We start from the raw sequence: 12172 nt of genomic DNA on the forward strand, positions 1-12172 counted from the left end.
ACGAAACACCGCTGCTCACCGAACACCACTGCTCACCGAACATCGCTCCTCATAGAACACCGCTCCTCACTGAACACCACATCAGCATTTTAAAAAGCTACTGTTTTATTGAGGACAAAAGTGTAAAATTAACCCCTTAGAGAAGAAAGTGCACGGGATGCCCTCAGGGACAGCAGATGTTGCGGCTGTCGGCTCCACGTGCTCCGTTCCTCAGACACGTCAAGGCGGCACTGCCTCTGCAGGGCACAGCAGCTAGGCCACCGCTGGACCCTGAGGGTGCAGGAGCCATGGAGAAACGCCCGTCACAGCCCAAAATAGTTATAACACTGAGGGAAGCCATGGACCCGAGGTGGAACATTTGATTCTACTGAACGGGCAGAAAGAGTATGAGATAAAAGGTGTCCTTCGAGTTGAAACAGAGCCTGAAGTCAGGGTCACGACAGGTGGTGGTTGGGGGGAATGGCATGAGCCAAGGTGGATAGCTCGGGGCGCTGGGGGCACTCGGAGCGCTCGGGGCCAGGAGGATGGGACGGTGGCAGACGCTCAAGACTGCTGAGCTCGCGGGGGGCAGGTGGCAGAAAAAAACTGAACCCAGCATGGGATTCCTCTCTCTCTTCACACCCAAGGGCAGACGCACACACCGCCCACTCTCCAGGGCCACAGCACGCCTGCCTGACATGAGGGAGCTCCCCTGTCTTGGGTCTGGCTGGCAGAACAGCAAACCTCTGTGCACTCCTCAGTCACTGGCTCTGGAGGCTCCGTCGCCCCTGATTCTTCAGGAAAAGGAAGCCAGGAGCCTGGACTCTGGGAACCATGCCAGGAGGGGAGCCCAACTTCTGTCAAATAAAAGCAACTTACATTTCAAGGGATAACTAAGAGCACGGGATCGCCTGGTATTATTTTGAAGGCCCGCAGGATTCTGAAAGACAACCGCCTTGTTACACTTTTCTTAGTGACCGCATTCCCAGCCTGCAGCGCCTCAGGTTCCCCCACACTGCCCCTCCTTTTCACCCGATGCTCCCCCACAGCTGGTAGGTGTTCTGAGCAGGGGCTAGCACCCTCCCTCCACGTGTACACCAGCTGCTCTTCAGGTTGCATGGGTCAAGGCCCTCCCCTGACCAAGCATGGGTCTCTACAGCCTACCAGGCCTACCCCTTCACAGCGCCCAGTCCCCATGGGGCCATTCCAGGATCCCCAAAAGTCCCAACACCCTCACCCACACCTGAGAAACACCGCTTCCCTCCACAAAGGAGAAACTCCCCTGACCATCACGACAGCCACTAGGTTAACTTATAGCTGCCCTGACCATCACCACAACCACCAGGTTAACTTACAGCTCCCCTGACCATCACTATGACCACCAGGTTAACTTATATCTGCCCTGACCATCATCACGGCCACCAGGGTAACTTATAGCTAGCCTGATCATCACCATGACCACCAGGTTAACTTACAGCTGCCCTGACCATCACCATGACCACCAGGTTAACTTACAGCTGCCCTGACCATCACCATGACCACCAGGTTAACTTACAGCTGCCCTGGCCATCACCATGACCAACAGGTTAACTTACAGCTGCCCTGACCATCACCATGGCCACCAGGTTAACTTACAGCTGCCCTGACCATCACCACAGCCACCAGGTTAACTTACAGCTCCTCTATCACCATGGCCACCAGGTTAACTTACAGTTGCCCTGACCATCACCATGACCACCAGGTTAACTTACAGCTGCACTGACCATCATCACGGCCACCAGATTAACTTACAGCTGCCCTGACCATCACCACGGTCACCAGGTTAACTTACAGCTCCTCTATCACCATGGCCACCAGGTTAACTTACAGCTCCTCTATTACCATGGCCACCAGGTTAACTTACAGCTCCTCTATCACCACGGCCACCAGAGTAACTTTGAGTTGCTTATCTGTGCCCCATTTAAGGCACCCTGACAAAAGCCTTTCCAGCCTCAAGGAACTGAGCCCTTGCCAGCCCCACCTCACACCACTCGAAGCTGGGGGGGGGGGGTCTCATGTCCTCCCCACGCCAGTGACCACCTCTGAGGACAGGGTGCTGTGGCATGTTTACTGTCCACCCTTCCAGCACAGGATCCATCAACCTCCTTAAACACGTCAACGTGCCAGGTCGGGATGAGGGTGTGGGGTGTGAATTCACTCACCATTCTCATTCTCAAACTTTGGATAACAGGGTCTTGCTCTGTTACCCAGGCTGGAGTGCAGGGTGTGACCTCGGCTCAGGGCAACCTCCGCATTCTAGGATCAAGCTATCCTCCTGCCTCGGCCTCCCTAGTAGCCGGAACTATAGGCATGCACCACCACGGCCTGCTAGTTTTTGTATATTGTTGTAGAGACAGGGTTTTGCCATGTTGCCAAGTCTGGTCTCAAACTCCTGAGCTCAGGCCACCTGCCCTCCTCAGTCTCTGAAAGTGCTGGGATTACAGGTGTCAGCCACTGCGCCCTATCCCCAGCTAAATCTTAGTCTTCATTCATCCCATTTTTCTCCCTCCCTGAGACAAAGATAAGAAACTCATGTGTTTTCTAAGAGAAGTAAGATGTATCAGAGAATTTCAAGATGACAAGGTGATGGGCCTGTTTGTCATTACTATTCCCAGCAGCTCTGAGCACTGCTTAGATGCTCAGGCCTGAGCTGATGACCATGATCAGTCACAGCATGCATCTGTCTGTGCAGAAGGAGGTCAGTGCCCGAGATGGAGGGAGGGAGATGGAGGAGGGAGGGAGGGAGACGGGGGAGGGAGGGAGGGAGGGGAAGAATCTCTGCATCCTTGGATCAGCTTAAGCTACTGTACTCACCACAAATCAACAGAACTGCTATCATGTGCAAATTTACTGTTCCACCTTTAAATCTATCGAGTGCTAGCAACCCAAGATCACCCTTTGGGAGTCTGATCACGGCACCCAGCTGTCAGGCAGAGCACATGGTACAAATGAAGGCACCACAGTTTAATTTTCATATGAACTGTCGTTTCAAAATACAACACTGTGAACAATACTTTTGTCTGTTTTTAACATCCATGTCTTCATGCTGTCATTCCTTAGGGCCATAGCACTCCAGTGACAACAGCACGTCACAGACAGCACATGGGAACCACAAGAGGCCAAAATGGCTTAACATGAAGAAGAACGGCCTCAAATATTCATAAATATTTCCTCCCCATCCACTTCCAACATCTCACTTTTAGGGGAAGGTAAAACATTTTGGCACACAACAGACCTAAATGGAAAAACAGATCAGAAAATGTTCAACAAAGAAAAACGATGAGGGTGGACTCCCTCAGTCCTGTGTGTGTCGGCAGCACTTAAGCACATCAAGGTTGTATTTCCCTGGGCTGGATCGGGATTACTCCCGGGTGTACACGTTTCTCTGGCCTGAGCTCGCTCAAGATGGATACGTCCACCTGCAGAGAAACTGCTGGGATCAGGGTCCCGCCAAGTGTGTGGCGGGCAGACGGCACCATCTCAGGGCACCGGAGCACATGCAGCCGTGCCCCAGGCTGCCTGCTGGCCATCGCTGCCTCCACAGCAGAGCCATGGGGGAAAACGTGTGTTGCTGCCCCTCCGACTACGAGCTCTGGGAGGTGAAACAGGCCACAGCCTCCATGGAAGCACCAATGTGCCTCCTGAAGCTACTGCAGACCCAGGCACAGAGGTGTTTTCAGAAATGTGGATGTTTTCACAAGTGCTCCTTGACTCACAAGCCAGATGGAAGATGCCCATGCCATCAGTCACCAGCTCCCATGGACCATGCGAAGTCCCCTGAAACACCCCCGGGAATTTGTCAGAATGCAAACTCCACATCCACAGACAGACCTGCTTTCTCAGGGTCACAGATCCAGGTCTGAGGGACGAGTGTAGCATTGGACCTATGGTGACATTAGGTGAATTTATCTAATACAAAAAGCATTTCTGCTTAATGCACGGAAGAGATCTTCTAAGAATCATAATGATTTTTATTTTTTGGTAAAATCATTCTTAATAACAATATACTAAAAGTATTTCCATACTTCTGCATAAATGCTCTTTTTGAAAGGGATCATTTTTTTTCCCATGAAAAATGATCTCAGAGGAACATCCAATTTCACCCTGTCACTATTTTATAAAATGCAAGAGGTTTCATGGCTGGCTTGGGCAGCATAGTGAGACCCCCATATCTACAAAAAAAATTCAAAACTTAGCTGGGAATGGTGACATGCTCCCTATAGTCCCAGCTACTTGGGAGGCTGAGGTGGGAGGATCACTTGAGCCAGGGAGGTTAAGGCTGTGCTGAGCTGTGATCGAGCCACCGCACTGCAGCCTGGGTGAAAGAGTGAGACCCTGTCTCAAAAAATAAACAAATAAAAATTTTCAAAAAGTAAAGTGCAGGGGCCAGGCACAGTGGCTCATGCCTGTAATCCCAGCACTTTGAGAGGCCGTGGCAGGTAGACCACTTGAGGTAAGAGTTCGAGACCAGCCTGGCCAACGTGGTGAAATCCTGTCTCTACTAAAAATACAAAAAGTTAGCCGAGCGTAGTGGCCAGCACCTGCAATCCCAGCTACTCGGGAGGCTGAGGCAGGAGAATCTCTTGAACCTGGGAGGTGGAGGTTGCAGTGAGCCGAGATCGCGCCATTGCACTCCAGTCTAGGCAACATAGTGAGACTCTGTCTCAAAATAAATAAATAAATAAATAAAATTTAAAAAATAACAAGTAAAAAAAATAAAGCGCAAGAAGTCTCAATGTCAGTTCTCAGGGCCTCGCAGCCATAACTAACACGATCCTAGCAGAAGACCTAGAGCCACCAAACCCATGCTCTGCAGAGCCTCTACTTTTACTCTCTCCTCCATCCTGAACTTCAAGAAAACAGGAGCCCTCGTCTCTGGCCATCCTGGGATTCTTCGGTGCAGGACGCCGACTGTGTGTATATTGGGTGAGGCATAGGCGGCATCAGGACACAAAAACAAAACTGGAGAATGGAATTTGTATGATGCAATGACAACACCAGCACCTGCTAAGAAGCTTCTCCCGCAGACGCCAGGCGGGCTCTGGGAGCACAGCAGAGGCAGAAGACCCACAGCCGGTGGGAAAAACATCCTTTCCTAAGACATATTATTTTCCAAATACAACAAAAACAACTTGCCAGCTTCCTGGGAGGTCAGTGTGCATCTGACGCTAGGTCAGGCACAGACCTTGTGTCCTTCTCAGAACTGACCCCAGGAGCCTGGTGGCTGCAATCTGACGAGTGTTTGTTCCGCTTCCCTCCAGGAGAGGGAGGGTCCTGCCTGTGGCCACCCTGGCTGTCTTCAGCACCTTTGCTTTAACTTACATCAATTCACAAAACCTTAATGACATCAGTCCCCAGGAAGCATCCTGGCATCCAAGCACATCAAGAGTACAGCAGTGTTTTCTTCAGCAGAGACGGGTGGCACACTACTGCAGTCCCAGCTACTCGAGAGGCTAAGGCAGGGGAATCACTTGAACTCAGGAGGCAGAAGCTGCAGTGAGCCAAGACTGTGCTACAGCTCTCCAGCCTGGGCAATAAAGTGAGACTTCATCTCAAAAAAAAAAAAAAAAAGAGTACAGCAGTTGTTTCTCCGAAGTGCAAGTGCCAAGCAACCACAAGAAAGGGCAGCACTTGCATTCCGAATTATTCCAAGGACAGACTCTACAACCTGCGCAGTCCAGCTCACTAAAGCCTCAATGTCAGACACATTTCGGAGACTATTTCATGTCAAGTGTTTTAAACTAGCCCGTCTTCCCAATATGTAGAGAAATAATAACATGCGCGTTACAGCCCAGTCTGTGGGCACTCTGCACCCCACAGGCCATGTGCATTTCAGCCACAGGCACTGCTGGATTCAGTTTCCTGCACCCAGCCCTGGAGTATGCTTGATGAAGAAATTCACTTTTGAACAGAACTGTATTTGAAAAAAATATACAAAGAGTTTCACAACACGTCAAGAACAAAACATACTGGTACCAAACAGTCTTTAGAATAAACTCCAGCAATACAGATTTCCACTTTTCATTTTACTTATTTACTATTTATTTGTTTATTATACTTTGTTCTGTGGCGTATGTGCAGACTGTTACATAGCTATGCACGTGCCATGGTGGTTTGCTGCATACATCCCCCCATCACCTACATTAAATATTTCTCCTAATGCTATCCCTCCCCAATTATCCTACCTGCTGCTCTCCCTCCCCTAGGCCATGGACCCCAGCAGACCCCAGGGTGTGACATTCCCCTTCCTATATCCATGAGTTCTCATTGTTCAACACCCACTTGTGAGTGAGAATACGCAGTGTTTGAGTTTCTGTTCTTGTGTCAGTTTGCTGAGAATGATGATTCCCAGGTTCATCCATGTCCCTGCAAAGAGACACCATGCCTGGCACCACACTTGGAGAAGGGTGGGCACTTGGCACTGCACCTGGAAAAGAACATGTGCCTGGCACTGGACCTAGAGAATGGAAGCCTGGCACCATGCCTGGAGAATGACGGGAGCCTGGCACCGCACCTGGAGAATGACAGGAGCCTGACACCACACCTGGAGAATAACGGGCGCTGGGCACTACACCTGGAGAATGACGGGCACCTGGCACCACACCTGGAGAATGACAGGAGCCTGGCACCACACCTGAAGAATGACGGGCACTGGGCACCACACCTGGAGAATGATGGGCACCTGGCACTGCACCTGGAGAATGACGGGCGCTGGGCACACCTGGAGAATGATGGGCACCTGGCACCGCACCTGGAGAATGACAGGCACCTGGCACCGCACCTGGAGAATGACGGGCGCCTGGCACCACACATAGATGATGGGCACCTGGTACCACACCTGGAGAATCATGGGAGCCTGGCACCATACCTGGAGAATGACAGGCGCCTGGCACCACACATGGAAAATGACGAGAGCCTGGCACCACACCTGGAGAATGACGGGCACCGGGCACCACACATGGAGAATGACGGGCACCGGGCACCACACATGGAGAATGACGGGCCCCTGGCACCGCACCTGGAAAATGACAAGAGCCTGGCACCGCACCTGGAGAATGACGGGCACCTGACACCGCACCTGGAGAATGACGAGAGCCTGGCACCACACCTGGAGAATGACAAGTGCCTGGCACCACACATGGAGAATGACAAGAGCCTGGCACCGCACCTGGAGAATGACGGGAGCCTGGCACCGCACCTGGAAAATGACAAGAGCCTGGCACTGCACCTGGAGAATGCCGGGTGCCTGGTACCACACATAGAGAACAAGGAAGATTTGGAAATATCAACACAGACAATATCAACAGACAGACATGGACAAAACGCCCCATCTCGCTGCAGAATGAAGTCAGGCGAAACCTCACGGTGCACTCTAACAGGCCTGGGCTGTGAAGGTGGAAGTGCTCATAAGAAACAGGGGGCCAGCAGCAACACTTGAGCCACATGTGGGTGTATGGATGGAGTGTCTACCTTGGCATGGGAGGACCATCCACTCCCAGGGAGGGTGGGTGTGTGATTGGAGTGTCTACTTCAGGATGGGAGGACCATCCACTCCCAGGGAGGGTTCGTGCATAGATGGAGTGTCTACTTCAGCATGGGAGGACCATCCACTCCCAGGGAGGGTGGGTGCATGGTTGCCATGCCTACTCGGCATGGGAGGACCATCCACTCCCAGGGAGGGTTCGTGCATAGATGGAGTGTCTACCTTGGCATGGGAGGACCGTCCACTCCCAGGGAAGGTGGGTGCATGGTTGCCATGCCTACTCGACATGGGAGGACCATCCACTCCCAGGGAGGGTTCGTGCATAGATGGAGTGTCTACCTTGGCATGGGAGGACCGTCCACTCCCCGGGAGGGTGGGTGCATGGTTGGCATGCCTACTCGGCATGGGAGGACCATCCACTCCCAGGGAGGGTTCGTGCATAGATAGAGTGTCTACCTTGGCATGAGAGGACCGTCCACTCCCAGGAAGGGTGGGTGCATGTTGGCATGCCTACTCGGCATGGCACTGTCAGTGTGCCGCTACCTCGGCAGTGGACTCCCAGGAAGGCTGGGCGTGTGGTTGGGGCACGGCCCTTAGATGGGCTTTGGGTGCTGTCTGGGCTTCTCTCAACTTGTTTGCATGCTCTGCATAGGACTTTGCACGACTTACCCCTCTGCAAGGCCAGTGGCTTTTTCCATGATGTTTCTGCACATCCAACTTGGCCATGATGCTCTCAGGCTCTTCCCTAACACTGGCACTAACATCGAGAGGAGGTGCTCTCAGGTTGGGGAGTGGAGATGATCATGGAAAAAGCAAGAGAAACGCGGGGAGAGGAACGATCCAGTCAATCGTCACACACAACATGACGAGGCCTGCCTCTCCCACTGCTGCCAGCGCTGTGCACAGCCCAACCCCACAGCATCTGGGCTGGAGGGTCCCACAGGGAGATGGGCAGAAGACGTGCTGGGAGGGGACAATGGGTCCCCCTCCTTTCCCAGGGACACTGGAATAATTGTTTATAATTTATTTTATACTTAAAAATGATATATTTGCCATAGAAAAAATATTTAATAGCCATCAAATTTTAATGCAGGTATCTACTTATTTGCTGACAATTAAAATGGTAAGCAACTTAGCAACCCCCGAAATTAAAATACTCAAAGTTCACAAACTGATTTTACTGTGCCACTGGGGAAACATCTATCCCTCCCCACACCCAGCACTCACACACACACACGCCATTTCTATGCCTCCCCACACCCTCTCTCTCTCTCGCGCACACACACACACACACACACACGCCATTTCTATGCCTCCCCACACCCTCTCTCACACACATACATACACACTCAAACATACATACACAGAGGCCATTCCTATCCCTCCCCTTACCCTGCATACACACACACACACACACACACACAAACACACACGCCATTCCTAACCCACCCCTCACCCTGCACACACACACGGGCCATTTCTATCCTTCTCGCCCTGCACACACACATACACGCATACATGCCATTCCTATCCCACCCGTCACCCTGCACACACACACACACAGAGGCCATTTCTATTCTCCTCACCCTGCACAAACACACACACACACACACACACACACACACGCAGACACACCATTCCTATCCCACCCCTCACCCTGCACACATACACACAGGCCATTTCTATTGTTCTCCTCACCCTGTACACACACAAACACACACAGCCATTCCTATCCCACCCCGCACCCTGCACACACACACACACACACACACACGCACACACACGCCATTCCTATCCCTCCCCACACCCTGCACTCACTTGCACAGGACATCCTGGAAGGGAACACTATCATCACTGTCTTTCTGACATTGTCCCTGCAAGAAATCGGTGGTTCTGCCCCAAGCTCAAGGCCTCCCTCAGCTTCTTTAACCTGAGTCCCCCATTCTGACACCTGTGCTAGGTCAGCAGAAGGGCAGACATGGTGCACCTCAGGATGAAAGCATTAAGAGTCTGATAGCAACATGAATTCCATTTATCTCTACACATATAATCACACCAAAGCAAACTCCGAAAAACGTTCAAACTCCGATGTGAAATGAGCCACCATCCCCACAGAAAGTGATTACAAAATTCTAGCATGAATAACTCACCCTCAAACCTCGAAGGCGTTTCCGCCATCACCATGTGCGGATAGACGGTGAAGCCACCACCCCTCTCTAGAAGGAAATGATGTACTCCAGAAGCAAATGTAGAACTCTTTCTATGTGAGATTCTCAGTGAACATCTTGCTTTGTGACTTGCCACGGGGTGGTGACATTATGCAGCAGACATTCTCTGGTCCCAGTACTTCACAGATGGGTTCAATTATCCCAAGATGAAAAACCACCACAGAGAGAGCCTTCTGAGCTCGCAACAGTAACAGGTGTAGGGCTGCATGCCAGCCACCTATGTACATGTGGGAAAGCCAGCAGGTGCACGGGCACAGGGACAGGTGTGAGAGCTGTTCACGCTCACTGTAGAAACAGGAGGTGCATAACTGCGTGCCAGCCTCCTCTGTGCATGTGGGAAGCCAGCAGGTGTATAGGCATGGGCACAGGTGTGAGAGCTGTTCACGTTCACTCTAGAAACAAGAGGTGCAGAGCTGGGTGCCAGCCACCTGTGTGCACGTGGGAAGCCAGCAGGTGTATAGGCACGGGCACAGGTGTGAGAGCAGTTCATGCTCACTCTAGAAGCAAGAGGTGCAGAGCTGGGTGCCAGCCACCTGTGTGCACATGGGAAGCCAGCAGGTGCACGGGCACAGGGCACAGGTGTGAGAGCTGTTCACGTTCACTCTAGAAACAAGAGGTGCAGAGCTGGGTGCCAGACACTTGTGTGCACGTGGGAAGCCAGCAGGTGTATAGGCACAGGCACAGGTGTGAGAGCAGTTCATGCTCACTCTAGAAGCAAGAGGTGCAGAGCTGGGTGCCAGCCACCTGTGTGCACATGGGAAGCCAGCAGGTGCACGGGCACAGGGCCCAGGTGTGAGGGCGGTTCATGCTCACTCTAGAAGAACCCTGCGCGATTAACAGCACGTGTGGTGAAAATGCTGGCATGGTGCATGCCCAGAGACGCACCTTCTAGATGAGCCAAGGGCATTTCTAATGGGACTGACCCTCTCAGTTCCTGCCTCCTACGACCCCACGGCGTTGGACGAGTGGACGGGCAACCATCTTACTCTCTGCTGACCCTGCCGTCCACGTAAACCCACACAGCAAAGGCCGTCCTGATGTTCTTCAGCAATTGCTGTTTCAGCCAGACCAGCTTGTCACTGCACACATTGGATTTGAGCGTTTGGAAATTAATTCATACAAATAAGATGACAAACAGTTTTTTAACAGACAAGAAGATAAAATCTCAACTAGTAATGACTTTTTAGTTTAAGTGACTGTTGAAATTTATTTCCTTTAACAACATATTTCCAGCTGATAAGGAATATGATCTAGAATAAAGTAGTCAATTAAACATAAAAAGTTTGAACTTCATTTAAATATCACAGATTACTTAATGTAGGAGACCTCAACCTAATTATGGGGCTGGAGTGACTTTAATTTCTGCCAAGAACAGTGCGCTTAGAGCCAGCACAGGCAGAGCTAGGAGGATGGTGGTCATGCCGTCCCCAGGCCTGCAGCCACAGGGATGGCCGGGCAACCTCAGCAGGCAGGCAGGGCTCACGGAGCAGCCAAGAGCTGGAGTGCCTGCTCACTAGTAAGACAGTAAACAAGCTTCGCTTGCAGGAAGACTTCCCAAATTAATACAAAATAGAATCCCAGTAAAACATGCTATGGTCAAACTAACTACTCAGGTTTCTTCCTTTACAGTTTAGTCACGCACGCACTGAATGTCGGCTGGAATCAGTGTTGAAGGGAGGAAGTCCTACGGGGTGAGAGTCTGAGACGCTGCATCTGACTGAGCAGGGGCCAGCATGAGGACAGAGGTGGCAGTCAGGCCGGGGCCAGTGAGCACTTTCCACAAAGAGATGGGGTGTAAATAGTTTAAGTTGTGGGGCCAGAGCCATAGGTTTGGCTCGTCCCAATCTAGCTTTATCTGCAAACCCAGGACAGGGTGCAGGCCACAGTTCACTGGCCCCGAGCTAAAGTACCCAGAGGCTGGGGACAGGGACAGTGGCCCTGAGCTAAAGCACCTGGAGGCTGGGGACAGGGACAGTGGTCCTGAGCTAAAGCACCCGGAGGCTGGGGACAGGGACAGTGGCCCTGAGCTAAAGCATCACGGAGCTAGGGAGAGGGACACTGACCCTGAGCTAAAGCACCCAGAGGCTGGGGACAGGGACACTGGCCCTAAGCTAAAGCACCCGGAGGCTGGGGACAGGGACAGTGGCCCTGAGCTAAAGCACCCAGAGGCTGGGGACAGGGACACTGGCCCTGAGCTAAAGCATCCTGGAGGCCAGGGACAGGGACACTGGCCCTGAGCTAAAACACCCAGAGGCCGGGGACAGGGACGGGGACTCTGGACCTTAGCTATATCATCCGAGGCCAGGGAAGGGGATGAACCCAGTTGCGTGGAGAGGAGTTAGGTGCCCACTCACACCCAGACAAGTCCACCCACACACAGCAGGCTCCTTGCAGGCTCCCGCAGTCCCCGTCCTGTCTCCAAGGCTCTGGAAATGGTCTCTGG

The 12172-nt window shown here is 52.1% G+C and overlaps 1 protein-coding gene across 7 annotated transcripts in view; it reads right to left on the bottom strand.

Moving 5' to 3' along the window:
- The window catches only part of DLGAP2 (DLG associated protein 2), an 868686-nt gene that overhangs the window by 575367 nt on the left and 281147 nt on the right, over positions 1-12172 (bottom strand). Inside the window, exon 1 of one of the 7 annotated variants that reach the window (XM_074384217.1) lies at positions 1-2737. This exon is cut by the window's left edge and continues 26914 nt beyond it. The exons of the other annotated variants lie outside the window; for them this stretch is intronic. The gene's annotated coding sequence lies outside the window, so the exon portion shown is untranslated. Of the gene's footprint in view, positions 2738-12172 lie in introns of those variants that run through there. 7 annotated transcript variants of the gene reach the window in all.

This window comes from Saimiri boliviensis, chromosome 13 (genome assembly GCF_048565385.1).
Source record: "Saimiri boliviensis isolate mSaiBol1 chromosome 13, mSaiBol1.pri, whole genome shotgun sequence".
Classification (NCBI taxonomy): Eukaryota; Metazoa; Chordata; class Mammalia; order Primates; family Cebidae; genus Saimiri; species Saimiri boliviensis.